The following is a 27,213-nucleotide window of genomic DNA, read 5'->3' as shown; positions in this document are numbered from 1 at the left end:
AAATTGATTCAAAGAAGCATCGTTTCTATTGTGTCTAACAACAAATTCATCCACTCCTCACTGCAAACTACGCCTTGAGCTATTGTTACCTTCAATATCCTCTTTGCATGCAGGTGCCATTTTAAACTTTGTCTGTGACTATCACAGCCACGAATATTCTCCAAAACTCTTGATATTTATAGAACTACCTCAATCCTGTGAATCTGTGTCCATCACCTCCCTTTCATTGGCTGACATAATTATAGCCAATTATAATGGATGTATGACGTTACAATGCAGGCTATTACAACGCCTGCCTTTACAACGCGGTTTTTACATCGCATACCATTACAACGCATAGCGCTTTTGGGTGTTGGATAGTGAATAGTTTAATTTACTATTCCAACTCCAGTCCCCGTGGACACTAGGGAAGGTTATTGGATATTAAATTAACCTATTCCCTATCCTAGAGCGCCCCCCAGCGCAATGCGTTGTAATAGTTTGCGTTGTAATGACCGCATTGTAATGGTAGTGCGTTGTAAAAGTTTCGTTGTAAGTGATGTTTACCAATTATAATCTGTCTCCATTATCTGACCTTAGAAAGACTTCTCTGTACAACGGAAGGAAGTGATAAAAACACTTGAGGCACTATAGTAGAATGAATGACCTCCTACAATTACAGTCCCATAATCACAGATTGCATTATAGGTTACTATTGGAATCTCAAACGAGAATACTTATCATCATCCCTTGAGTCTGCCTGTAAATATAAATATTTGAGAGTTAACTTATTGTACAATCAAACTTTTCAATTTGAGAGTGGATGGAATCTTCTATGCACAGTATGCACAAGTTGCAAACTTTGCTGTCATAAAGAAAATCAATTGAGCACTTAATATCTTTATGCCCATAGTTATTGGACCATAGGAGAACATATTTCTGAGCATCGATCAGGCTATGAAGCATTGTTTCTTGTCAAGTAACTTTAGTTTTATTGAAAAACGTGTTCTTTTTTTATCTTTCTTATAGTCGTTTATTAAATGCAAGAGCTAAACACATTTAGAGCATTTTAGTGGCAGTTTCGACATATTTATTATTTTAATGCTAACTTATCTTATGATATACTATTGTAAAAAAACGGTATTGTTTTTCTATACACTAAATGTTTTTTTTTTTTTGAAAACTTTTTTATTGAATGTAAAGAACAAGAAAATAGAAAAACAAAAGAAAACAAGGCAGTCCAGTACAAGCATGTCATCATGCATCTCCGCGCTTCAGGCTTCAACCGCACACCCATAACCTCACTCATTACATCATGCACGCGATTCCAATAGCGTAGTACAGCAGGGCATTCCCAAATGATATGTAGGAACGTGGCCACCATACAGCAACCACGTCTGCACAAGCCATCCGCCGAGAATCCCATACGCACCAGACGCGGACCCGTCACATATACCCTATGAAGAATTTTGAGCTGGACAAATCGAAGGCGTGCCGGAATAGCTACCTCCTTAGGAGAAGAGAGTGCAGCCTGCCAGTCCTCATCGTCCAGCTCCAGACCATCACTAGTCCACAACTCCCGAAGGCTATCCAATAGATCAATCCTAATATTGATTAACTTTTTATAAATGAGGGAGATCGTGCTATCAGGGACATGCCCATCCAGTATCCGATCCTCAAGCGGGGACGCTTCCGGAACATCCGAGCCCAGGGGGAAAACAGACAGGACCGCGTGTCGGACCTGCGCATATCTAAAGGATTCTCTATCATTCAGCCCATATTCAACTTTCATTTCATCAAACGACTTGATCCTACCCTTGATCCATACATCATCAACCTTGCTGATCCCAATCATGTCCCATCGATCAAACCCCTTCGACCGCCAGAGGGAGCCAAGTTTATCCGAGGCATAAAGCGGCGTGGCACGGGTCAACTTATCAGCCCAGCCTGTAGCAGCCGTGGCCCGATGCCACACCTGCACGACTGTTTTAGTGGGCCCCGTAAGTGACCCGACGGTCAACTTCGCATACAGAGCCCTGTTGTAGTCACCACCGGGCAACAACCATTTATCCATCGCAAAGGCCGGATTTTGCGAAGGAGTGTAGGTGCCATGATTGATGGCCCCCAGCTGAGAGGCCCAGTAGTAGCGACGGATGTCAGGGAGAGCGATGCCGCCATCGTACCACGGGAGTGTAAGCTTCGAAAGGGCAATGGGAGACCGGCCCCCCATAGCAACTGTCTCTGGAGGCCCTCAATCTCCCGAAAATAGCTAGCCGGTACAACATCGAGCGTATTCTGAAGCGCATAGAGAAATCGGGGGAGCGACATCATCTTAAACAACGCAGCTCGTCCCAGAGGAGAAAGAGGAAGCCGACTCCACGTTCCAACATCCGCACGGAGGCGCTGGAGGGGGGGCAGCAAATTGCGTTTATATCGAAGTGCGGGGTCCAAGGTAATAAAGATCCCCAGATATCTAAAACCCTCCAGCGCCACCGAGATGGGACAGCCACGAGGCAAAAGTGGAGCGTCACCGGAAAGAACATAAATACAGGATTTTGACCAGTTGATAACTAGACCGGAATTTTTATGAAAGGAAGTCAAAACATCAAAAAGGACGATTAACGACTTACGAGGTGACGTAAGGTACAAGAGTATATCGTCTGCGTACAGAGATATCCGATCCTCAAAGTCCTGGGACCATCTAATTCCCCTCAAGGACGGTTCCCACCTCAACCAAGCCGCCAGTGGTTCCAGAGCTAGGGCAAACAAGAGCAGGGACAAAGGACAACCCTGGCGTGGCCCCCTACCAAGAGCAAAGGGGGTCGAGGCCCGCCCATTCACCACCACCCTGGCTAAGGGGTCAGCATAGAGCAATTGCATCCAGCGAATAAAGGCGGGTCCAAAACAGAATTTACTGAGGACCGCCCAAAGATAAGGCCACTTGATCGTGTCAAACGCCATGGTGGCGTCCAAGGACGCCAAGATGGCCGGCTCCCGCAGAGTCCTCTATACACTAAATAAATTACTACTAGTACTACTACTTTGAAGACCTGCATTGCACATACCGCAATCCACAAAGTAGTGCCAAACTGGCTGCAACCCAGACTATTGAGATACTATCCGAACCACCACCTGAGGTCAGCTTTTAGGCATTTCCATGGAGCTCGCAATGGTGAATTAGTTTTACATTCAAAACACTGCACCCACACCCCAACATGTATTTGTATCACTGCTGGACACCTTGCTTTTCAGGAAGCACTTAAAGCTTGACTTTTTCTACAACATCTTAGTAAAAAAGGGTGACACAACTGTTCAGAACAAGATTACAGAAAACACAAAACAATATGATGAACTTTGTAATACCCGAAATTATCCTATTTTCAACCACCCTAACACACAGCATCTGAGAATAATTATTCAAGTCGTGCAGATTGCCCTTCTGCAGTGCAAACTTTAAAAGACAGTCAACGCTAGATTATAATTCATTCCAAACAACAAAAGGTGCTTCCTGACCTGAGCGACAAAACAAACATAACTAACCCAAAGGGACGACAATATTTAAATGGAGCCAGCAACAGAACTCCAAAATCCCCAAAATTACTCATTCACCTGCATAAATCTCAATATCAAAACCGATTGTCTACCTCTCTTTCAAATGCAAAGTGTATCTGTCTACCCCTCTATATACATACAAGCCTCCACATATGTTATACAATGGTAGATTTATTAAAAACATTGAAGGCTACTTATTATTTATAGAATGAAATAAATATTACATAAAATTTATCACATTTTAAGGACACAATACCATATCAATTAGGAAAGTTCTAAGTCTGTTCATCAACATCCACCTTCCTCTTTAAAACAATCAGAGGACTCCGCACTCTATATTCTACACTATCATACAACTAACACAGCACAACGGGTCACATAGCCTTACAATTTATTTACTTGCAAAACTAAATACAAACTACATTCCACACATCATTACCCCTCTGAGACCCTCTGCACTCACCTGATTTTAAAGCGTGCAATATAATACCATTCAGTACATCTCACCTTCTTATGCAATCGAAGGTATAACATAATTCAAACAGCCCTATCCACAATAGACCCTTTTTGAAAACATACTCGCATTTCCAGGAGAACACTCCCTTGTATGTAAGATAGCACTAATTCAGTAAGTTGACTACATTTTTTTTTTTAGTTCAAAGAAAAATTTATTAAGATAACTAAATAATGGCAGCATAATATACAAAGAGAAAACAACAGGAACAGCATGGATGTTAACTGAGAACATTATAAAAAGTGTGATGAAATAAAATGAGGGGAGGGACAAAAAAGAAAGGGAGGATAGGGAAGAGAGAAAAGAAAGGGAGATAACAATGAGGCTAAAACTTTAAAAAGTACAATCATTGAAGCTACATAACATTAGAGGCAATGCACAAATATGCAGATAAATAATCATTAATGAATAAGAAGGAACAAAAGGTTATTCAAGGGGGTTTCGAAACTTCTTGTTGAACTGGGGATAGTTGAAAGGAGCGCTTGGCACATGCATTTAGGTATAGGGTAACGGGGAGCCATAGAGCAAGCCTTTTCGGAGCCAGGGAAGTGGGATAAACAAATGCAGTATCCAGTCTGTGATTGTAACATACATTAAACCACCAAGCTTTAAAAGTAATGCCCTTGGAATCTTTCCAGTTAACAGTAATTTGCTGGAACGCAGCAGCCAATAATAAATCAACAATATGAACATTTGCATCAACAGCAATCCAAGAAGAGGAAAGTGAACCAAGGAAAATGTCAGTGATAGAAAAGGGGATGGAGGTATGGAAAATAGAATTGATTTGATTCCAGACTTTAGTCCAGAAAGCATGCGTGGGAGGACATGTGAAAAGCATATGAAAAAGTGTGGCATTGGGGTTAGAGCAAGACCAGCAAAGGTCTAAGGTCAGGGGAAAACGTTTGTGGAGGAGAGATGGCGTGTAAAGAAGGCGGTTGTAGAGGAAAAAAGGGTTTGCGTGAGAGAGGCTGCCCTGGAAGATTTGCGAAGTTTAGTCCATATTTTGTCCCACAGGGATGTGGGCCACGAGACATCGAGATCAGATTCCCATTGCTCCTCAACTTTGGATTTAGGCCTAGGTGATGGAGGATCGTAAAAGGAATGATATATGGAGGATGCTGATGGGTTAGAGCGTAATTGAGTGTGCAGAGAAGAGACGGGAGTGATAGAGGGCGTAGTCGAATTAGAGTTAGAGAGAGAATCATAGGCAGACATAACTGCATTTTTGAGTAGGGTGTATTTATGAACAAAGGAGGCAGGGAGAGAGAAGAGTTGACGAAGAATTGGAAAAGGGGTGAAGACAGATCCAGTGAAAAGTTGGGAGACCCAGATTAAACCACGCTGCCGCCAAGTTTTCCAGTAAAGGGTTTCAATTTGATAAGAATGCTATTATTATACCAAATCGTGGTGGCGAGAAGTTCTGTAATAGAAGAGGGAGGAGCCGGAGTAATGGCTAAAAGTAGTTTCGCGGTATATTTATGAATTGGACTGGACAGGAATTGGGGCTTGCGCGAGAAAGATAAGTATTCAGCAAAGGTAAAAGGAGAAAGAGAAAGACGTTCAAGTTCAGCCCATAGAGGAAGGGGATCAGCAGGATCTGTAAGCCAAACGGCTGCCTGTTTCAGGAGGAAAGCTTTATGGTAAGCAGGAAAATTTAAGAAGTGAACCCCGCCCTCCGATTTGGGGAGGCGGAGACGCGATAAGGACATACGCGGTTTCTTACCAGACCATAAAAATACAGAGAGTATGGAATTTATTTTAGTGAAAAATTTGGCAGGAATGGAAATCGGTAAATTAGAAATGGTGTAGAGGACAATTGGGGACAGCATCATCTTAATAGTGTCGAGACGGCCCCACCAAGAAAGGTATAGGGGGTGCCATCTAGAGGTAAGGTCAGACAGTTTTTGAGAGCATTTAGTAAGGCATAACAAAATAGTATCTGGGACAGAAGGAGTAATGTGCAAACCGAGATATTTGATATGAGCTGGACTCCAAGTGAAAGTGGATGCAGCAAAATCGGGTTTAAAGGTGAATTTGGTGAGAGGCAAGATTTCGCACTTATCACTATTGAGCTTATAACCAGAGAGATGGGAATAGGTGTGGACTTCAGCGAGGAAAGCGGGGATGGAGACAGACGGATTCGAAAGGAATAGTAAAATGTCATCTGCATAGGCAGCTAGTTTAACTTGCGATTGAGCAAAAGGGAAGCCATGAATGTTCGGGTTTTGACGTATTCTGGATAAGAAAGGTTCCAGGGCAAGATTAAAAAGAAATGGGGAGAGAGGACAGCCTTGTCGGACGCCTCTACCGAGACGGAAAAATGAAGAAATGAGACCATTGGCACATACCGCTGCTCTAGGGTTTGCATAAAGGAGGGATATAAGGGAAATGAAGTTAGGGCCAAATCCAAACCATTTTAACACGGAAAAAAGAAATGACCATTCTACCCTATCAAATGCCTTCTCGGCGTCCAAGGCAATAGCAGCTAAGGAACCATTGAATCGCGGGGATTTAGATAAGACATTAAAAAGGAGCCTGGTATTGTCGGAGATAAAACGACCCTTAACAAAACCCGATTGTTCAGGACCAAGGAGATCTGGGAGAAAAGGATCAAGTCTAATGGCCAAAGATTTAGCATATATTTTATAGTCAATGTTGACAAGGGAGATTGGTCTGTAGTTCTTGCAATGTTGATGATCCTTGCCCTCCTTCGGTATGATGCAGATGTAAGCATCCGAAAAAGTGCCTAAGGAGGCATCGCAGGTCTTGAAGGAATCAAGAAGATGGAATAATTTGGGTAGTAGAAGGTTTGCAAAGTGTTGGTAAAATTCGACGGTGAAGCCATCTGGACCGGGAGCCTTATCCTTTTTAAGTGAATGAAGTGCAGTACGGAGTTCGGGAATGGTAAGGGGAGTCTCAAGGGAGGTCAAATCAATAGGAAAGGTGGAAGGAGGATGTATGCTGGATAAGAAAGTGGAAATAGAGTGATCAGAGGGTTGAGTGCCAGAAGAATAAAGTGCAGAGTAGAAGTGAGAAAATACCTCCAGGATGTCAGCATCTTTATGTTGCAGTACTGAATTGACATCAAAAACAGACTCAACATTCAACTTATTTTGTTTGACTTTTAAATAATTGGCGAGAATTTTCCCCGCCTTATTTTTCCCACCATAAAATTTCGAGCTGGATTTCAGGAGGTACAGGGAAGCATCATCAGTGGATTGTTTATTATAATTCATTTTTGCAGTGATGAGAGCTGTCAGAGTCTCCCGAGTATGAGAGGTATAGTAGGAGTGCTCTAGGAGTTTAATCTGAGACAGAAGATCATTAGTGCGTTGACGAGCAATTTTACGTTTTGCCGCAACATGTCTGAGGATAAAATCTCTGGCAGCTGCTTTGAAAGCGTCCCATACAGTGTGAGCAGGCAAGGATGGGGTCTCATTAAGAACAAAAAATTCATTGGTGAATTCAATAAAGGAGGCGGTAAATTTGGGATCAGTGAGGAGGGTATTGTTGAAGCGCCATCTTTTAGGACCACTGGATTTGGGTAAAAAATCAATGTTGACCAGGACAGGAGCGTGATCAGAGAAAACAATGGGACCAATCTCCGCTTGGGTAAGGGATTGGGAGATATGGTGGGAAAGAAATATATAATCAATACGGGATTGGGAGTGATGGACCGGGGAGTAGAATGTAAATTCTGTGTCGGTTGGATGACAAAGTCGCCATGCATCAATTAATTTGTGCTGGGAGATGGCGTGGGCAAAACGTTTATGGGATTTGTTAGGAACAAATGAAGATTTGGAGCGCCTATCCAAAAAGGGGTCTAATGGTAGGTTACAGTCACCTGCTAAAATGAAGTTATCATCTATGCAATCAGTGATACGAGACGCAAACGCTTTCCAAAAAATAGGATCCCCACCTGTAGGGGCATATACATTAAGCAAAGAGAAAGGGACACCTTTAGAAGAAAGTTTGACAAATAACCACCTGCCCTCAGGGTCAAAGTCAGAATGTAGCACTGAATGAGTAAAAGATTTGCGAATTAACAAAACAACACCATTTCTTTTGCCATCACCAGGGGCGGAAAAAACCGTACCCACCCAACCTCTTTGGAGTTTAGCAGCCTCACTATCAGTTAAGTGGGTTTCCTGTAAAAAGGCAATGTCAACATTGAATTTAGCTAAATGAGAAAGTATCTTTTGCCTCTTAATGGGCGAATGTAAACCTTTAACGTTCCAAGAGACAATACGAACTGACATTAAGAAGATATGAAAGGGGATAGTGCAGAGCAAAAGTGAAGGTAAGCCTCAAAAAATTCGAGAGGGAAAAAATGAAAAAAGGAATGGAGGTAGGAAAGTGTACGGAAGAAAACAGGCAGAGAAGTGCTAAAAGGAGAGAGCATGAGATAGAAAAATTCGATGAGAAGAGAAGAGAATCGTGTTGGGAAAGTAATAGGAAATTGTTGAAGAGAGAAAACAGTAAGGAAAGGAGGAGATAGAATAGAAGTTAAAGAAGACATGTAGAAATGACCGAAAAAGGAGCAAGAGAGTAATAGAAATGATGTCTGAAGGAAAATGAGAAGGTAGGATAAAGAAAGAAGAGAAAAGCAAAGCAAGAGCGGTCGAAAGAAAATAGAGCTCTGAAGAACTAGTAAGAACAAGGAAACGATGAAGACAAAAACTAGCGGAAATGCAGGGGTCATGTCAACAATGGAGAAAGAAAACATGGGGCAGTACTTACAAGAAATGATGAGGGGTAGGTTTTCAAAGGACAGGAGACAGAAGGGAAGTAATGGAGACGTGAGGAGGGAGGAAAGGCCAACCAACGGAGGACAAGCAGACGGGGTCACAGGACGTCCCACCGGAGGAACATGGCGGGACACAATGAGACGATCTGTGAGAAAAAGAAAAACAGTGAGATTAGAACAAGCAAACGATTAAATAACAGGAAAAAGCGTGGGATTGAACAGTTGGAGAATAAAAATAAACCAGAACGAGCTGGGACCAATAAGGACCCACAGTAACTGAGGAACCTGTGGAAAAAAGAACATAACGTTAGAAGAGCAACAGAATATCATAAATTCCAGGAAAGTCAGGATATACTAGCAACAAAGTCACGGTGGAAATGAAGAAGAAGGGCCAGAGAATTCCATATCAGCCGGACCACAGGAATTGAGGAAACTGCGAAGTCGGAGAGGATCTTCAAAAGTCATAGTCTTGTTGTTATAAGTGACTTTGAATAAACAAGGGTGAAAAAGTCCATATTTGGCTCCAATGGATCGCAGTTCCGCTCTCATGTCAAGAAATGCTTTGCGGCGAGAGGCAGTAGCTTTGGCGTAATCCTGGGCAATAAACAAGGTGGAATCCGACCATTTCAAATGAGGTATTGCTTTAGCTGCAAAAAGAACCTTCAGCAGATCTGTATACTCAAGAAAGTACATTATGACTCCTCTTGGCTTTGTCTCAGGAGAAATGCTGGAAGGAGCTCTACCAAGCCTGTGTGCGCGCTGTATGTTAAGAGAGGTGCCTTCAGGAAGATGCAGGAGCTTGGGCAAGAAGGACTTGAAGAAGGCGATGGCGTCACTCCCCTCGCAACCTTCCTTCAGGCCGTAAAGACGGAGATTATTGCGCCTATTCCTGTTTTCAAGGTCCTCCACCTGCTTCTGGAGGGTTGTGAGTCTCACATCCATATGCACCGACTTGGTAGCGGCTTCCTGGAGAGTTGACACAGTCTTTTCCACAGCAGAGACTCTGGTGTCCATTAATGACCAGTTGTCAGTCAGAATTTGAAGCTTTGAATTGGTCTCCTCCATAAATGGGCGTAATGCTCGTATTTCCTCAAGGAGAAGCTCCATGGAGACAGCAGATGGTGACTTTGGGGGAGACGGAGGATTGTGTTTCAACCTCTTGGGAGTAGTTTTCGCTCCTGGCGGGAGGGGGGCGTCCATATTAAGAGAAGATTCGCAACTGGAGGAGCCCGCAGAGGCTTCTAATTGAGCCAACGCAGTAAATAGCCTTGAATTTTTAACAAAGTTGCGTTTAGGGGTTTTGCCAGGACCCTCCGCCATGGAGACGACAATGAAGAGGGATCCCCAGGAGCGAATAGAGCAGATATACACCACAGGAGTGAGGAAAGATCAACAAAGTCAATTATAGGAGGAGGTGGAGTGAAATCCAGGACATGCCAAGAAAAAATGAAAAAGAAATGTGCGCAATCTGAGCAATACCAAGTGACTATCAGAGATGGCAGATCAATAAGGTTAGTAGACAGCGCAAAATGGCCGCCAAAGCTGAGGAGAGAGCTGTAAATCGAGTAAAAACGAAAAAAATAGTTCCATAAGAAAAATAAAGTCACCTTTCAATGTATTAGCGAAGCGCCGTCATTTCCTGCAATTTTGGGCTGTTTTGTTGAAGTACGCCCGTTGCTACAGGCAGAATACGCAATGAGCGCGCTCTTCAGGCAGGCGCCGGCGGAGGCATCAAGATGGCGGTCGCGGCGATGTCAGAGCCACGACCGAAGCAGAATTGAAGCTGCCGGGCGGGGACGAGGAACCGGAGAGCAACGAGGTACTGTTGAGATGCCTGGAGTGTTCCGCTATCGTTTGCGGTGTAGCATGTCGTTAGGGGAAGGCTAGAGCCGCCAAGAGTCCCCGGTGAAAACGGAGCCTCACCCCGATGCGTCCATCCGTCTTGGGCGCTTAGCCACGCCCCCGTAAGTTGACTACATTATACTCGGCATTAGTACGCCTGTGTCTCACATAGAACTAGAGACCAGCTTTATAGAGCTCTCAGTTAACAAAAAACATAAAATGCAACCTCCATGAACAACTATAATCAGTACAAACCAAAGCCAAAACTGCAGATCTCCTTCTAAAATAGTCATCGGCCGTGTCACCAGTCCCTTCCTAGAAAATTACTAAGTCAGTGAAAGTGACTGACTTACTGGCATTTAACCAGCAAATAGTCTGGGAATATTTGATTTTCGTGAGGACGATTGAACGAACATCAATCCTGGTTTTACACACATATTCTACTTTTTGAACTGATGGACATTAATCTCTGCTGCAGAAATGATATGCTTCTTCTAAAATGGTGATCCATTTCTATGGAAGTAAACACTGTTATCATGGAACTGGACTAAGACTGTGCCATATCCCCAGGCTGACATCGAGAGAAGTTAAGTGTAAAAAAAAACAACTTACATTATAAATTGCTGGTACAATTACACGAGCCCTTATGTTTAGTCACCTGTTGAGTTGTGAAGTTATGAAGTAGCAATGTTATCCCCATAGCCAGATTTTCATTGGCAGCCATGTACTACACAGATGCTGGCAGTATCTAACTTTAGCTTCACCTCTTTCAAATTGTAGTTTGACTTTAATTCATTTTGCTTGCATGATCGTACTCATTCAGATGATTTTTAAAAGGCTTGCATAATATGAGTTACAACTTTATAATGCCAAAAAATATGTAATTATCTCTTGCCATTAATAGGTTCCGAGAGTTTAAATATTTTAGATGTTAACTAGCCAATGATAGTTTCAGACTAAATCGTAATATTGAGCTTGAGCAACAAAGTAATTAGGTTAGAAAGGTGACACTGCCCAGTTACGCATACTGCTCCATACTTAGATTGCTTTCTGTTAAAGTCACTAAGGGGGGGAGGGTGTGTGAAAGAAAACAACTTCTGCAAAGATCCTTATTAATGTTTGATTCATAGTCTCATATTTTTAGAATTTAAACATTTAAAATTCTAATTGCAGTTTCCATTTTCGGCCATTTCGTGAATTAAATTACCCACCATCTTGGGAAATAATCGTATTTATTTTTCTTTAGCAACACCCCTCTTAGAGGCCCCCTAGACCAGCTTCGGATCCTCGGTACCGCTGCATAAAATTATCAATACTGCTTCTTTCTGTAATTAAACATTGTAGAATTACTTGGGGATCACGAGCTTTCCCATACAGACTGAGGATTCACTAGTTAAATTCGTATCAACCACACTATTGACTGGTAATCCCAAATTTCCCTGCAACAAAGTTGCATGTGTGTTTGAAAACTAAAGTGCATTACAGGAACTTCCTGTTTCCTCCCAAATGACATTTTTCAATTAATCAGAAAGAGGACCTATTTGGACACTGACAGTCGGGGAAAGTGATGACATATTTGAGGGTACAGGCATTTTTAGTTGAGATTCTTCTTAAGGAGCAGAATAGTTCTTGGGTCAAAAAGATCTTTCTGGGTTCTATTGTAAGAGACATTGACATTCTAATGATTAAATGAGGATTTTCAGTATGCAAATGCATATCTGAGAAGTTGTGGACCTCTGCAGGTTCATGGAAAGGATACCTAAAATGTTGGTTTCAAATGTGTGAGGCAGACAAAGTATGTCTATTCTCCCCTTCGTGTATGCCCCTGCTTGGATAAATGCTTCATGGCCCTTGTATGGTCTAAAGTCCCTTGCCAAGAAGACCTGTGCCACCTTGGTTTTCATGTCAATATTTCTCTCTTACATGGTTTCACGTTTGCATGACACTTTTATCGCATGTCCCCTGGCATATGCGTCCTTATTTTTGTAGCAGTTCCCTCACATAAATATAGTTAACTCTACTGAAGAAGGCATTCATCCAAAGTATTTTAAAATGGGTGTCTACTGTTTTTGTCTCCATGTCATGGCATGACTGATGGTTGGTGCCAGCTGAATCATAGTCGTGGGGTACAGGTCTCTTTAAAAAGGAACGGGGTACCCATTTAGAGGTAACAATGGAAGAACACCAAAGTAATTGCTTCCCAATATAAAGGTTATTGTTGTATTTTATAATAGGTAAATATTTAATGACCCATACTAATGTCCAAGGGTCTTACTTAGAGTTTGGCAGACTGAATACTCCGTCAGAACGTGCAGGATATCCCATCTGCCATATTACAAATGCTACAGGCTTTAATGTACTTGTAATATAGCAGATTGGGCATCACCACATTTGTGATGGCTATCCTGTCCGCCTAACTCTAAATAAGGCCCACGTTCTCTAATTATCTAGTCTAGAACACAGTATCAACAAGAATGTTACTGGGGCACATTTTACAGCCTCTGTCAGGTGGTGCTTGTACAGATGTCTCATAGTAGCACTTCACATGGTGTAACTCTGCAGTTTTGTTCATCCTTTGTTCTATCACAGAGGAATCCTGATAAACGACATCCGCTGCATTATTGGTTGCCAAATTATCCACTGACAGCCCCGATTACAAAACTGCTCGACTGACGGGAAGGGTGTTCATCAACATTCAATGGTACAACTATGTTGAGAGGTCAGGAGATCATAAGGTTACCTCCACTTGTGATCTTGAATGTTAGATGTCATCAGACAGTCCATTTTCGTACTGGTTCTCTGAAGTTGCTATGATAATGTGAGGAGTAGTCGGATTCCAATGAAGATCACCTTTGCTGCAGACCTATCCATTCAGTAAGATTGATATGGATGGCAGAGGAGGTAGGATGGCTCACCCCCAAATCCAAGGTGCCTTTTTCGGAGTTCCTAGACAGTCACTGGATAGTGGGTAAGCCAGTTGTAGAAATGTATGGTTGTATACTATTAAAGTTGGCCAATTAGAACACAGTTTAAACAATATATGCCAATAAAATTTAACTAGAGTCAGTTCTTTACTTTTGAAATGAAAATGACTCTACTGGACAAAAAACTAAAAGAGCCATCCAAAATTAGAATTGTCTAGCATCGTCCCAGAAATCTGATAGAAAAACAGTCTTATAGCTCCTAAGCTCAATAGTTAATATTGAGGCCAATGGCCCATGATAGTCTGTGGCAGATGTGTGCAAAGCTCCTGCAAGATCCTGCAGTACAACTAAAGTCAAAACAGTTGACTTCTGCTATTATTCGGATATAAAAACAAAAGAATGTGTTCAGAGATTACCTCAAAGGATAAACTAAAGGACTTTGGGTTTTGGCTGCAGTGACTTGCTTGGTTCAATGGGTTCATAATTATTTTTTGATAAAGTTTTACAAAGCAGTGATTTGGTTTCCATGCACCTATCACATAACCTCAGTTGGACTCTCCAGATTACCTGAGAATCCACCTTCTAATGAGCCAAGTACCTCTCGCAAGCATTGCAAACAAAGGAAATTACTTCTGGCCCTGCCTAGTATGATGACTGGTGTCAAGTTCCTCGATCCCATGTGAGGGACAGATACACTAAAGCCCCCAGGCCATCAGCCAACTGGTCAAGTTGCCTGCCCACCCTTAATGTCTCTATCTAGGTTATGGTCAGATCACAATCAAAGGGCAACTATATGGAAAAATGATGGTTCTCAATGGAATGGGACGGGTTAGGCTCAAAGTCGGCTCACCATTGTATTGACTTAAAGGTGATAAGCTTCATCTTACCTTAGATTACTTCATGTTGTAGTTCTTGCTCCCAGGCCAACTGGCTGAGAGTGATCTTTTTTTTCAGGGCCATTGCAGTCTATTGGGTTGCTACCCAGAAGTTCTCAGAGGCAGCAGGAGTCAGTTGTTTACTGGGAAGTTGGTTACTAGTCCATGAAGACAGAATTGAAAACACACAGTCAGAAGGGTCTTTCCCTCCATGGAGCTAGGCAACAACACAACTTCCACGTCTTCCTGGTCTTAGCAGCAGTCTAGAATGGGAAGATTGCATCAAGGCAAATTTCCTCTCCTGGTTCACAGTTCTTCACAAGTACACTGATGTGCTATACATCTTTGGTCATTGAGAACATCTTGAGAAAGGTATAAATAACAGGGTCCTGTACTTCTGACCAGGTCTGACCTATCAGGTCATCTGCCCGTTCAAATTCAGAGGGCTCATCCAATCATGAAGGAACATGTCTTTGCTTTGACCAGCTCATGATTAAGTTGTGTATCACTGCTGTCCTTTCTAAACTGGTTGGAAGTGACTTAGATGAAGTTGGATTGTGGCCTCTCACAGGAAGCCAACGGATTAAGGATTGCAGGGTGAGGCAGGAACTGGGGATAGGTAAGGTTCACTCTGTCAGAGAAACTGCATCTAATTTCAAAGGGGTGAAGGGCTACCTCAGCCCAGGCCCAGAGGTAAATGGTTCGAGGAAGTAATTGCACATCAGGGTTGGCCCAATGAGGCAATCAGGAAGCAAGGGCAATTGTAATAATATGGATAGAACAACGCTTCACTTTAGTCAACCCAGAGGCACTGACCCCTTATGTCAAATAATTATCTGGAGTTAACATTCATTTGGTTTTTTATGTATATACATAAGTTACTTTTTCACATTTGTTGCACCATGTGATCACTGTTCAGAGCTCTTAATCTCTGACGACAATGCTTTGGTGTAAATAAATATATAGCTGTATTCAGTTACTCACATAATACTAAATGCAGTTTTGAAGGAAGTCCTCAGTGAACTGTTCTATCCATATTATTGCAAGATAGACCCTATGGCAGCCTTGGACAAAACCGAGAAAAAACAAAACGGACTTCCATCATGAGGCCCATGCTTATGGAGTTCAATTTAATCTACCATTCACAAAGCGAAGCACTCTTTATGAATCTCCACACCAACACCAACAAACCGCAGAAATCCTCTGTCAGTGTCACACAGATGAAAGAGGCAAAGGATCCCAATTTAGGAGAGCAGACTGACTTTATACAGAGGGTTTACTGTTTCTCCCCATAAATAAGGGTGTACAGCTCTGGGGCACTCCTAACAAGATGCAAGCCTGTCAAATGACCTTTTCCTGCTCTAGGATTTCCCACCAGCAACACATGCTGAGGCATGAATTTGTCATGATTGTATATTGCCTTTGAGATCCAAATATTCTGACTTTGCATATTTTTGTATATGTTATTCACCAAGCCCTATGTTTGTGGCTTAACCTAAGGTATAAATGCAAAAACTACAATTGAGGGACAGTATGCAGAACAATGTCATACATTCACCCCAGTGCAGAGATCTGGGCCTAAATCCCTCGTTTTTTTGCACTCCACACCACCCCAGGTCAGACATGACCATATGCAAATCAGCCTTGACCCAGTGCCTCATGGGAACAGTCCAGCCTGAACTGCCAAGTCATGTCTTTCCTGGACCGGAATCAAGCATCCAAGGACCGGTTTCTGGCTATCAGCCTTCATCAGCCTGGGTAGCTTGACTCCAGTGGTGTGGAGAGCATGGGACTCACGTCTGAGCATACCCATCCCACTCGGGGTGACAAATGCAAAAACAACAATTGATGGAGAGAATGTAGAACAATGTCATACATTTACCCCAGTGCAGAGATCTGGGCCTAAATCCATCGTTTTTTTGCACTCCACACCACCCCAACCTAAGGTATAACCAGCTTAGAGCTGAACTTATTTTGATTGCTAAATTCCATTATTTTTGGGATCTTTTTATTCTCTGGTTACGACCGCCAGTGGTTATGCATTTACCAGGAGCTGACATTGTATCCACAGCAGTGAATGTATTGTGCAACTATGCGGTACCTGATTCTTGGTGGTATTTGCTACTGAATGTCCTTGTCAGTCACCACTGATAGCGTTCCTATCACCCTTTCCTTCATGAGCCCCTTATATCTAGCTTTTTCTGATGATTGCTTTCTGTTGGAAAAAACTCAGTTCTTATACTGATGCCACTGGAACTATTTCAGATTTTAGAAAATTACAATTAAGCCTGGTATCGTTAACATTTACTTGATAGACATCCTGTTGTGATATTTTTAATGGATATTTAAAACTTTTATTATAATTCTATTTTGGTGGATATATTTTAATCATGCAGCAAACGTGGATCTAATGTAGTCTGAGGCATGGCCATTTTTAAAAAGCAACATATAACATTTCATTTACAATGGAACTTTTTAATAGCAATTTCAAAAGACACTTGGGATTTAGGAATAGACCCTTTACATGAAATATGTTTTTCCATTTTGCTGTAATTTGCTTTTCCCCAGGATAGGAGCTCAGCTGCTTTATATATAAAAAGCTACCTACAAGCACTGTGCACTACAAAGCAAGTTAACAATACAAATCAGTCATCTGGGGCATTTTCCTCCTCCTGCTCCCGCCAATTAATCTTTGACTTACAATGCTCCAGTGGCAGAGGGGTGCCAGATGCTGGTGTGTGCCGCTGTGGGCGATCAGGCTCCTTTGGGGAGCACTGGCTATAAGAAATGTAAATCACAATAACCACTTTTATGAATAATAGCGAACATGGTAGCAGATAGCAGCACTGCAGATCTTTTAGCGCTCCTTTGTCATCAAGAGTTGTAGAGGTTTGGTAAGTTATAACCCATTTGAAGCAAAATCAGAACATGTAATATTTTTGCTAACATTGAAGAAAAAACGGTTATATACAATTTGATTTATAGCAGCTCCATCATATTTTCCGGGCCGGTTGAGGCAAGTGGTAAAGCGTTCAGTGGCCGGAAGCTTACTGGACTCCATGGGCACGTTTGCCAACATACATGATTTAGGTGTGAAACTCCCGCCAACAAAGGCTACATTTAGCTTTCTCACGCCTGAAATTGCCTCTATTTCAGTATATGTCAAGGGGAAAATACATTACCCCGAATTTTTCTACAAAATCTCCCACTTTCCAGTTGCAAAATGTTGGCATGTATGCGCGAAATCATGTGACCCCAATCCAATGTTCTCTGAACTGGTTCCGGTCACTAGTAGGAATTCTTTTTCAATGCAAGATGCCCAATTTCAAACAGCCACCTTTATGTGGCATAGCCTGCGAGGTGTTGTTCGCTCGGTCCAGTAAACGTTTATGCTTGAACCGAGATCAAAAACAGTAACCTTTAATCAAAGGGCTTCTCTATATTTGTGTTCACATTTTTAAATTCCCTTCAACCGACTATCGGCCCCAAAACCTGCCTGCTTAGATTTAGGAAATCACCTCAAATATATTTGTTTGTTTAACATGTTCAGCCCGGTCAATTGAACCGTTTATTCATGCAAGTTTGTGGTTGTTGTGTTACTCAGATAGTGCAAAGAGCATGTACATACAACCGTTTTTAGTCCCCGTCCCACCATGGAAAGCTACCCATGCGAAGAGCACGCAAGGCAGGGTTCGTGTGCAGTGTGGAGATTTTTATCCCTGAATTTCATTGTTCTATAGAAGACAAAGCGTGTTCTATATAGAACAATGAAACGCTTCTTTACAGCGGGGAAGTAATTTCCTCTAGCTTCAATATTTACAATATCTGACCCTCTGTTCATCTCCACCATTTATTTAATTAGTCATGCATTTATTTAAATGTATTATTATTATTAAAAAGTTTTAGATAGAGGTCTTGAATGTGCAAAATAGTTAAGGTGCATTGCTCTTAAAGTTGATCTCGTTGTGTGCACAATACACTGGAGCACAGGTAGTAATATATGAGTAGGTCTGGAAACCTCTGAATAACATAGAGTTCTATGCAATGCTCATTTGGCTTCTGTTAATTCTGAAAATGCATAGATCAAAGTTGTGGCTGTAAGTATATGAAACATCGGTATATGCCTATATCTTTTACGGGTAAGGACTTTTGGGTCTTCAGTGAAAACTCTACATCACCCTAATAGCTCAATGGGAAGGAACGTTAACCCCTTGCCTGCTCCTGATGAGCTGAGCTCGTCATGAGTCACAGTGGAGCTGTGCTCATGACGAGCTGAGCTCGTCATAACGGCCGCGGCCCGCCCACGTGCGGCTAATTCCCCGCCTGTGCGGAAGAATTAATCAGTGGGCGGGTCTGTGACAAGCTCAGCTCGTCATGAGCACAGGTTCACTGTGAGTGAGTCATGACGAGCCGAGCTGAGCTCGTCATGAGCACAGCTGGGCCGCAGACCCCTCCTGCCCCCCCGCACCGTGGGGGAATTACCCCAGCTGCCAGGGGGTTAAAGAAACAATAAGACACATGGGTGCATATTTACAAGAATTGCCGCTAAGCAGTTTTCATGCTTCACCAAATCTTACGGCTATGTTTGCAACGTAGGTACAATATATTGCCATGGGGCGTTAGGATCAGATAGCGCCCGCAAAATATTACACTACCTCTAGCGTGAAAAAAGTGCTGGCCGGTCAAATAGCAGTTAAAAAAAGTAAGGGCGGGCGGTTCTGGCGTAGCGCGACTATGCGGAGGTCCACCTAATGCTGCCCTCCTCTTCCTCGCTTACTACAGATGTACATCTTGCGAGAACTGTGCATGCGCGCACATGCCGCTCATGCGCAGTTCTTGCAAGACGACTTGCGAGAAATGTGCTCGGGCGCATGGGCAGTTCTCACAAGATGTACGTTCGATGTCGGCGAGGAGGAGGTTAGCACGGGTACGCCACAGTACAGGTAAGTGTGCTTTTATTTCTTTTCAAATTAATTTGTACATATTTCTTTTGGGGGGTGGAGGCGGGGCGGGCCAACTCCGCTCCGTTGCGGAGTGGTAGTTTTGCTTTATACTCCGCTGAACGCGGAGTAGGCAACTCTCGGCACACTATACTGGTGGAGCAGAATTCTCTACCTACCCCTATAAAAAGGTTCACACTTATCAGCCCAAAATCACTTTTCAGTGTCTATTGGCATCAAGAGCTTACAAATATGCTGCTAATAATATTTACAAAAAATACCTAAATTCAGAATGGAGCAACCAGGACCAAGTTCGGGCACAGGACGACAACCTCCCAACCCACCACCAACAGCCAGTAGGACCAGCCAGATTCCTAGGGGAAGAGGAAGAGAAATGCAGATTCAGTCAGGAGGAGAATGAGACCCTGATTGCAGAGGTGACATATCATCAACACCTGCCCTACGTCACCTCCAAGGTGTCATTGGGGACCAAATACGCTATATGGCAGTCATTTGGCAACAAGGTAAACTATATTACAGAAGTCAAGAGGACAGTGACGGATTGCAAGAAGCGCTGGCAGGATGCCAAGTGCAAAACTAAGCAGAAACTGGCGAGCAATCGACAGGCAGCCTTACAGACCGGTGGTGGCAGTCCAGTGTAGTTTGTATGAATTTTTGTGACACAAATGGTTAAGAGTTGAATTTCTATTGTCAAATCATGTGCTCTCCGAATTTTTTTATTTCAGAAACCCTCACGCTAATGTGTAATGTGGTTAATAAAATAACTCTAAGTGGTATTTGGCCTGTATTTGTACAATTTTCTTTAGCTGTTGCATGCCTGGCAACAGTCAATGGTTATGGCATGTGACATATGTTGTGTAGGTGGCTTTCATTGGTCAGATGACTTTGGTTCGAAATGTGTCTAGTCTCTTCACATGAAAATCTTCACAGATGCATTCTGTGCCATACTTCACAATGTTTGATTAGCAGTGCATGCAATGGCACAAGTTGCACTGTTTTCCATATGTTGTATGTGTGACTATGGAAGGGCGAGATTTTGATCGATACCTTATCACTATTGATCTAAACCCCGATCTGGTCGACTGAACCTTTGTTGCCTGTCATTGAAGGAAGAAAGTGCCTCTGTTACCAAGCTAGTTCACCCAATAAAGGACCCCGCTCCAAAAGATCACAAACAACTTCTAGCTTTCAAAAGTTTATTGTAAGGATAGGATAAGCTGCAAATACAGGCATCTCAGAATGAGATTCACGAGATACACAGGTCCAACTACATACATGTGCTCTCTGAAAGCCCTCAGACGAGCAACGGAAATTACTAACACAAGTTCTAAGAATAATAAAGCTATCAGCATTGACGCATATCTCTCCTTCATTTAAGTTGGAGGAAAAACGCACAGGTTAGGCTGTCCCTACCCTGCTCTAGATGGTATCCCTACTTAACCAAATCCCAACCTAACAAAGGTGTCAGCAGTGAATGACCCCCAAGGGAAGTCACTCACTCTTAGTCTCTTGGTGAAAACCTATAGTTCTCCAGTCATGACCCCTCTCTGCCTACCCATCCGCTCTCTAAAGGGTCCTCAGGTATCTGCTCTAACTCCACCCAAGGGTGCTGTCCCTAATACAAAACAGTCAACAACATTTGAGACGCCCCTCGTGAGACGCCCCTCACGTGGTGTAGCTTCTGGCTTTTTCCATGCTGCTTTGTATTGGGCCTCATACGTTGGAGTTGACCTTGCTTCTCAGACTCTTCTCCGGCCCGCTGATACCCCTTAAACATTCCGGAACCCTCCTCCATGTCTGGGCCGTCTACTGAACAGACCTCTATTCATTTTATTTATAATTGGATTCCCCCTTTTCTCTTGCAGACAGACATCTGCAGCCAAGATCCCAACTCTCATAGACTTCCAAAAAGGTTCGCAACATTTCTTGGCCCAGACATGTACGTGTAAACCAACGTTAAAACATTTCAGGCCTACAATATTTCTCATAATGATTATAGCATTCAACTTCTTCATTAATTAAAGCATGTTAATACTCTTATTCTATTATTCAGTAAACACATCTATAAATCATGGCCCATTAATGCAATGACCAAAACATTAGTACAATCTATGTCGTGAAAAGAAACACCTTCCCCTTCCCTTCTAGCTCTGGCCCTGAGGCCTACCACATTCTGCGTTTAACCACATGCCATCTTACATTTTAACAGCTACACGACATGGATTCAGGAATAATCACATCTAATAAAATCATATAGTGTCACACATTTCTGTATTAGTTCCACTTCTACTTAAATCTCTACATTAGCTATACATTCAGAATATAATTGCAGATACTATTAGCACTCATGGCATTTCTCCTCATGATTTGTGCTTACTACAGGTAAGTGTGATGCACTCATACATTTAGGTCAGTTTGCGCTCTCTCAGTTCCCCCCTTTGATGACCTCTCGGGGTCATCATTAATATTTAAACTGCAGTTATTGCTAGCATAACTTGTCTCTGCGTTTCCAGAGCCCTCAGACTCCTGTACTGATTATCCTGTATGGCAGCCAATCTCTGCAGCTGCTCTCTTTGGGCCCTTTCTGACCTTTTTGCTCTGTACCATTTGAATACCCTCACCAACCCCCACAATACGATCCCACAGATCAATATTATGATGATAGGTTTTAGTATATACCACACAAAGCTTTTGCCTAGGGTGGAAATCCACCCTCCAACTTCACTCATTCCGTGGCCCACCTTTTCCCAGACATTTTCTCTACTCAAGTCTTCGATCTCCTTGTGAATATCAGTTATGTTCCTAATAACTTTCTCAAGGGGCTTTGAATTGTCTGGAATGTAAGTACAACATTCCTGGACCTTCAAAGCCTTACAGACTCCGCCCTCTTTTGCTAGTAGGACGTCTAACGCAAGACGGTTCTGAAGAACCATAGCCCTTATCGATTGCATCTCTCCTTCTACCAGCATTAAGGACTGAGCAGTGCTGGCAGACAACCTGTCGACGACTGTTGCCAGTCGTCTAATTTTAACATCATTAAGGATTAGTCCCAAAAGAGGGAACATAGCTCCAAAGACATCTCCAACCATTTCTGCATCTCCTACATCTCTCCTTCCCCTCGATGATGTCTTGCCCTCAATGATCTCTAAGTCTTGTGCATGATATATTTTGGGGAAGACAATTGCTAGGTAACATGATCCATACCAGTTGTCAGGTAGTCTCACGTAGGCATTTCTTCCACATACAAAATACACATTTGGAATCACTTGCATTCCCTTCAGGAAATCTTTAGTATAGTACTCTATATTGAAAGCATGTTCACAGTCGACTTCTCCCACGTATACATTTTCATAATACGTTTTGGCTCGGTGAAGACATAGCTTTCCTCTCTGCGTCTTATCTAAAGCTATTGGACCACTACTACCCTTTCTCTTGTGTGCCTTCTCTTCCTCGGTCCAATCTGTTTTCCATTGTCCTGATTTTTTCAAAATCTTTTGTCTCCTGTAACGATCATCCACCTGCCCTATGAACTTCTTCTCGACTTCTGACACCTTGCATGTCAGGTTATTTCTACGGGCATGTGAAGTATCTAAGGTAATCCAAGGAATGAAGAACTTGGCCAATCTGTCTTCACTCTTCCAGTAGTCCCATTTGTTCATCTGCTTATAATTTGGGACTTCTGGCAACACTGAATCATAGTTGGAGAAATAGTATTCAAAACTATCTCTCTCATAAAATATACTAAGCAATAAGCTACATGTAATGCCATATGTCAGCGGGAGGTGATGATATCTAATGCCTTCATCTACAGACGCCGGCAACTGCATGCAGACGTAACAATCCTTAACCTCCATGGCATCCACGTATTCATATAAGAGTTTAGCATAAGCATTTGACCTAAAGTCTCCTTGGGACTCATCTACGTGTAACCTGCGGGCTTCTGCAGCTAATAACGCTTTCTCTTGAGTGTTTTCCCTTTTCTCACCAGCAACAGTGGGTGTAAGCGTTTCTACAGATTTCACATCAGTTACCTTCGCCTCTTCCTCATGTCCCTTTACATAAGAAATTGTTACCACTAAAGCTATCAATATTATCACTCCTACTATTAGTGTACCTATTATACATTTAGCTCTGCGGTTCTGGGTGCCGGCTTCCATTTCGTCAGACAATATGGCTCTCTCTTATCTTAGCAAAAAGTTCTTTTCTTCTCGTTCCTTTACAGTCTCTTTTTAATCCTTTTGTCTTTAGAATCCACACAACTGGAAGCTGACAACCTTCTTCGCAAAAGTCCTTTAACAGTTCAATAAAGACAACCCTAGCCCTTCTCCATCAACTCAAGGGAAGTTCCCTAATATTCTCTGCTTCCTGGGCGCTAGGTAATCTTCTTTTTCTGCTCGCTTTATTTACAAAGTCCTTTAAGCATCTACTATCAGGTTTGTGCCTGCAGCTTCGATAGCAAAGTTCAGTATTTCCAAACGAAGATTGTGCTCTTCATGGGCTGTTATCGTTGTACCAAAGTCGGGGAATTGCAATTCTGAAAGAAACATATGTTTTAACTTGCTGAGGCGGGGAGGTCTGGGGAGCATGAATGTTAGTGACCCTTCTTGTTCGACTCCGGGTACCAACAGTCGTATTTCCACGGTGACGATGGGCTCAGAACTGGACACCACCACCGCTCGGATCCTCCCTGTCTCCTGTTTCACAGACATTTGTCGCCAGATATGTCCACTCAGGGGTGGAGTATCTTCTGCTAGGCACACGCACTCTTCTTGACCTTCTTCGGTCTGGTGCTTCAGCGCCCTGAACACCTTCTTCCGGGTCTGAGTCTTCTGATATCGGAGGAAGGGTTATCTCTGGAGTTGACCTCAAGCTAGAGCTCCTTCTTTGCGGCCAATTAGCTTCTCCACGTGCCCTTCTACTCCTTCTCCTTCTTGTCTGTTCTCGCTCTCTGTCAGACCTGTCAGTGTCTGACTCGTACTCCCAGCTACTTTCTCCTTCTGTAGCGTCGTCTGTTTCGCTGTTGTACTGACCGTCCTCAGCTTGGTCAGACTCGTTCCCTGCTTCCGCTGGCACCTCTACAGCTTGGCTAGCCCCCTCTATGGCTTCTCGGTCCTCTGTTGGACGTCTATCCGAGAGAGGAGCTGTTTCTTCCAGAGGTGCTGGAACCCTTCGCGTATGTGATGCGTGGATCCAATTGGGCAGGCCTCCCACCTTCACAGCCGTGTTCGTGATCAGGATGATCTGGAAGGGCCCACGCCAACGAACATCCAGGCAGCTTCTTCTCACATGTTTTTTCACCAGGACCCAGTCCCCAGGGTACAGGTCATGGCACGGGCCCTGGCACGATGGAACCTCGGCAGCCTGCACCTGAAGGGACACAGAACGAATGGCGTCAGACAGCCCCTTACAATAGTCCAGGATCATATCATCTGTGATATTTAACAGTGCAGTAGTTGGGACAGATGGCAGCCTCATTGCTCTCCCCATTAACACCTCATGTGGTGACAACCCCGTTCTTCTGTCTGGGGTACTACGAAGGCTCATGAGGACCAATGGCAGGGCGTCAGGCCAACTCAGGGTCGTTGAGGAACACACTTTTGCAATTCTGGCCTTGATCGTGCCATTGATCTGCTCCACAATTCCTGAGGCTTCTGGTCGGTAACTGCAATGCAATTTCTGATCTATGTTCAGAGCCGCACAAATCATCTTCACAAGCTCGCTGTTGAAATGCGTTCCCCTATCTGATTCCAAAAAGGCCGGCACCCCGAAGCGCGGAATGAGTTCCCTAAGCAGTAACTTGGCCACTGTGAGGGTGTCGCACCTACGTGTAGGGTATGCCTCAACCCATCTGGAGAATACACAAACAACCACCAGGACATAGCGGAGGCGGTTGCACCTCGGCATTTCAATGAAATCTATCTGCATTCGATTGAATGGACCTCCAGACCTTCCTATGTGACTCAGTGCAACTGGTGTTCTTTTTCCTACGTTCAGCTGCTGACAGGTCACACAACGCTGGCACACTGCTTCTGCTGCTATTCTAAACTTAGGATTGTACCAGGTCTGTCTAAACACTCTCAGCATAGCATCTCTCCCTAAGTGTACGGGACCATGTATGAGTCTGGCCATTGGACTCACCATCTCATTGGGCAACACTGCTCTGCCGTCTGCTGAGACCCAAAAATGGGACTCACCCATTACACATCCTGCCTTTTCCCATGTTTCTTTTTCAAAATCAGGAGCATTTTCTTGCATGTTTGACAGTTCATCCCAAGTATCAACAGTTTCCAATATCATGGCTAATTCAGTCCTTACATTTATTCCACCCACTTCCACCTCTGTGAAAGAGTACCCTTGCTCCGCGCAATATCGCGCAACTTCATCAGCATATCTATTGCCTTTCGAAACGAAGTCCTCATTTCTGGTATGTGCGGTGCACTTTACAACTGCGATACCTGCTGGGCATTGCAACGCCTCTAACAACAGGCGCACAAACTCTCCATTGCGAATGGGAGAGCCTGAAGAGGTCATGAACCCTCTTTGAGACCATAACTGCCCGTAATCATGAACCACCCCATAACCATATTGGCTGTCGGTGTATATGGTGACTCGAATTTGATTGCTTGCCAAGCAAGCACGTGTCAAGGCAATAATCTCGGCTACCTGAGCGGAGTGTACTCCTTCCAGGCACCCAGCTTCCACAACTCCAGTAATTGTACAAACAGCATAAGCTGCTCTCAACTGCCCAACTTCGTCTCTTACACATGAGCCATCGACAAAGAAAATTTCGTCTGGGTCGGTCAGTGGCTCATCTACGATGTCGGGTCTGGGTTTGGTGCATAGTTCAGTCACATCGAGGCAGTCATGGTCTGTACATTCATCATCATCCTCGATATCATTTGGGAGTGGCATCAAGGTGGCAGGGTTCAAAACAGAGCATCTCCTGAGGGTCACATTCTCTGCAGCAAGAATAACTTGCTCATAGCGCGTGAGCCTGCTGTTGGTCAGATGCTGTGTTTTGGTCCTGGTCATCAACAGTTCAACAGAATGGGGCACGCACACCTCTAACGGGTGCCCCATGACGATATTTTCACATCTCTCAATGCTGACACCCGTTGCAGCAACGGATTTGAGACATCCGGGCAACGCTGCGGCTACTGGGTCTAAAGTAGCCGAGAAATAAGCAACTGGTCTACGGGCATTCCCATGGATTTGGACTAACACAGACAACGCGCAACCTTCTCTCTCACAACAGTAAAGCAAAAATGGTTTATTGTAATCAGGCATTCCCAATGCCGGAGCACGACACAGGTCCTCTCGCAGCTGTAGGAATGCCATCAAACAGTCTTTGTCCCATGGTACCGGATCGCTCACCTCCTTGTGCGTCAGTTTTTGCAAGGGCTTTGCTTTCAGTGAAAAGTTCGCGATCCACTGTCGGCAATAACCCACCATCCCTAGGAACATCCTGACCTCTCTCTGTGTCTTAGGCGCATTCATTTTCATGATCGCCTCTATCCTGTCTGGTGACACCTTTCGTTTGCCTTTCTCTATTCTGTGTCCCAAGTACTGCACTTCTGTCAGGCAGTACTGCAATTTTCCCGGGGACACCTTGTGCCCATTGGCAGCTAGGTGATTTAACAAAGCAATGGAGTCCTCCCTGCAAGCTTCTTCTGTTTCTGACGCCACGAGAAGGTCGTCTATGTACTGGACCAGAACTGACTTCTGGGGCAGCACTAGACTTTCAAGATTTTTCTTCAAAAGCTGGTTAAAGATCGATGGGCTCTCTGTATACCCCTGAGGAATGCGACACCATGTTAGG

At 43.5% G+C, this 27,213-nt stretch overlaps 1 protein-coding gene across 3 annotated transcripts in view; it reads right to left on the bottom strand.

Annotated features, from left to right (window-relative positions):
* Positions 1–27,213, bottom strand: part of LOC144819435 (uncharacterized) — a 360,173-nt gene that overhangs the window by 215,234 nt on the left and 117,726 nt on the right. The window contains exon 5 of one of the 3 annotated variants that reach the window (XR_013607366.1): positions 8,786–8,938. The exons of the other annotated variants lie outside the window; for them this stretch is intronic. The gene's annotated coding sequence lies outside the window, so the exon portion shown is untranslated. The remainder of the gene's footprint in view (positions 1–8,785; positions 8,939–27,213) is intronic. 3 annotated transcript variants of the gene reach the window in all.

The sequence above is a fragment of the Lissotriton helveticus genome, chromosome 2_1, assembly GCF_964261635.1.
Source record: "Lissotriton helveticus chromosome 2_1, aLisHel1.1, whole genome shotgun sequence".
NCBI classification, from domain to species: Eukaryota; Metazoa; Chordata; class Amphibia; order Caudata; family Salamandridae; genus Lissotriton; species Lissotriton helveticus.
Note: the sequence above shows the minus strand (reverse complement) of the source record. Positions and strands in the feature narration are given on the sequence as shown.